Raw genomic sequence first — 3379 nt, forward strand, 5'->3', positions numbered from 1 at the left:
TGAGTCTATCAAAACTCATTTAACCAGAGTTCTAGGTTTTAGAAAGGGGGAGTTACCTACCAAGTATTTGGGTATCCAATTGGATATAAACCCTAATCGGATTAAAAACTGGCAAAGTCTGTTGGATCGAATTAGGAAAAGATTAGATAGTTGGTCATTCAGATTGTTGAATATAGCAAGTCGAATTGTCCTATTAAAATCGGTCTTGTTATCTATCCCCGTATACCACCTGTCTATTATGGCTGCTCCCAAAGGAGTTTTTGCAAAAATGCGAGAAATACTTGGAAAATTTTTATGGGGCGGTCCCAAGCAGCAGAAGAAATGGACTCTGGTTTCATGGAAGAATGTAATTAAGAGGAAAGAGGAAGGGGGCCTGGGAGTACGAGACCCTGAAATTGTAAACAAGATTCTAGGGGCGAAATTATGGTGGAGATGGGTCCAGGGAGGATCTGATGTGTGGAAAAGAATATGGTACCAAAAATATGGCATGCCTGACACCACTGAAGGGCGCTTAAGAATAGAGGAAACACCAAGAGGTTCACAGATCTGGGATTTTGCAAGTAGAAATAGGGATATAGTTAGGAACTTTGCCTTCTGGGAAATCCGTGAAGGAAACTCAGCAAGATTTTGGGAGGAAAGTTGGCAACAGCGGGGCACTTTGGATAGGCTTCAAACTCTTCATGAAGTTCAAGAAAAAGCGCAAAGAGCAGGATTGAAATATGTAAGGGACTATTGGAAAAGAGGCGAATTAAATGATATATGGAGAGCTTGGAAAAGACCGGAGGAATGGGCTGATAACATAGGTCAGGAGGCTGGGCAAGTGTATAACAGAGAAATAGAATCAAGGAAAATCAAGGTTCGAGAAGGTAAGGATATCCTTAGATGGGGTAAAGCGACGAAGGGCATGTTCACAGTAAAAGAAGCCTATTACTGGGCAACGAAAGAGGAAAGAGAGGAGGAACCAATAGGATGGAAAACGATTTGGGAAGGAAAATGGTGGCCAAAAGTAACATGCTTCGTATGGCTGGTATGCAGAGGAAGGATCCTAACTTGGGATAATATGCAGAAAAGAGGAATGATTGGGCCATCAAGGTGTAGTCTCTGTATTAAGGAAATAGAAACTCAGGAGCATCTATTGAATAAATGTATATATACTAAGAGCCTATGGGAAGAAATTAGAGTGCTCTTTGGTATGACAAAAAGGGATCCCGACAGCATCAGGAATACTCTGTTTCAGTGGGGAAAAGGGAATTTCCAAAGCAAAGTTGTAAGGAGAATATGGAACTTAGCGGCTGGTTTTGTAATATGGGCGATCTGGAAAGAGCGAAATCGACGAATCTTTAGGGATAATAGTTGGCAAGAGTCGAGAATTTGGGATGAAATCTGTAGTTCGATTAAAGAAACGGTTTTATCAGAAGTGTGGGAGGAAGAGGATTGGAGATTGAACCCGGAGGAGCAGAGAATAGTCTCCAAATTGAATATGGAATTTCAGATGATTTATCCTCATGCAGAGCAGAAGATTAGAAATGGAATGCGGAGCCCCAATCATTATAGGTTACCTGGTGAGCGACGGGTTAAATTAAACTTCGACGGGGCCTCAAAGGGTAACCCGGGACAAGCAGGCTTCGGAGGTATTTTCAGAGATAGCAGCGGAAACACTCGGTGGGTTTATGCTGAAGGGGGAGGGGAAATGACGAACAACGAAGCGGAATTGTGGGCAGTGCACCACGGACTCTGGATAGCAGTTAGGAACAGGTATATGAATCTAGAAATCGAAGGCGACTCACAAATAACGATTGATATGTTAAAGAAATTAAGGGATGGGAAGAGCTGGGAACATGTATCGAAGAGTTGGCGGACAGTAGGGATCCTCCAGGATATTGAGGCGATGCTGAGTAGGATCGAGTATACTACAATAAACCATGTACTGCGAAATGGAAACCGTGTAGTTGATCTATTGGCTAATTGGGGAAGCGGAGGATCGAATAGGAGCGTAGATGGCAACTGGATATCATTACAGGATGATCCAAGGTGGAATGAGTTAAAAAATCTATTAAATCAGGATCATGATGACGCGACCGCACAGGGAAGGAATAATTAGGCGCCTCCGGATTATGGTAAGGAGGGGGAAGGACAGAGTAATAAATGTTCGATCAAAGTGTTTGCAGGATCAAGATTATGGGATTAAAGTCATGAAGGCTGACAGCAATCAACCCACGGGAAGGATGAGCATTCCAAGGGGGAAATCGGGCAAGGTACCGAGGAGAAGCGGTGGCAACGTCAGAGAGTCAGCCAGCATTTTCCATCATGGAAGAGAATGTAGAATGGGTATTAATGACGATGAAAGGCTGCAGAGAAGCTTCAAGAAGGCAAGGTGGCAGCATAGCGATAATATAGGGCTTGCATGCAATCGACCAAAGCAAAAGGAGACTTCAGAAGAGAAGCAAAGCAGAGCGAGGAAGTGTAGAGAGAAATTGCAACAGAAGAAGGACTGGAAGATGGCAGAGCACCAGGACAGGGGAGCAGGAAGGTGGACGAGGAGCAAGGTAGCAACTCCAGCGGAGAAAGGAAAGAGCACGGTCGAAGAAGCTCTGCAGAGGATATATCTTACTATCCAGGATGACTCGGAGGAAGAGTTTGATATTCGCAATTATATTGCAGACGAGGAGCCTCAATGCGCAATGCACGGAAAAGCGGGTACGGGGAAGGTCCACGAGATGGAAAAGGGGGACCGCGAGGAGGAGTATGAGGATCAGGAAGACGACGACGAAGTGGAGGTGGATAGACGCGGACGGGGTAGAGGAGCGCGAGGAAGCGCTAACCAGAGAGGGAGAGGGAGGCCTGGAGGACGAGGCGGCCGAGGGAATAGGAATGTGCGTTCTGAATTTGAGGAGGCAGCAGCTAGTGAGGTAAGAGGCAGAAAGAGAGGCAAGAAAGAAATGAGGAGGAAATTACAGGAAGCAGAAGAAGCATATGCCCAAGCTACCAATCCAAATATCAGAAGGATCATAGAGCATTTGGAGGAAGAAGCTATGCAGGAGATCTCAAATCCTGAAATGGAGGATTGGGAGCAGTTCCTCCCTGATCCGGGCCATACGAGAGGACGAATGTCCTTGTATAAACAGTCTTTACATGTTTATTGGGGCATGAAGCGGTTATTGGCCAAAGCTATGGAGCAGGTGGCTCTAGAAATGGCTGAATTGGTCCAGGGCATTCCAACCATGAAAAGGGAATTGAAGAATATTCAAGTTACTCTCCTTATGCAAGACAAAAAGATGGATGATATCATGCAGATGCTTCAAGCGGGTGGACTGGGCGTCAAGGTCGAGAAAGAACCAAAGACAGATGCACCGAATCAGTAGAAGATGCAGCTGATGCT

The sequence above is a fragment of the Pinus tabuliformis genome, chromosome 1_1 (genome assembly GCF_031772625.1).
Source record: "Pinus tabuliformis cultivar Carrire ecotype Pingquan chromosome 1_1, CPIR1, whole genome shotgun sequence".
Taxonomy (NCBI): Eukaryota; Viridiplantae; Streptophyta; class Pinopsida; order Pinales; family Pinaceae; genus Pinus; species Pinus tabuliformis.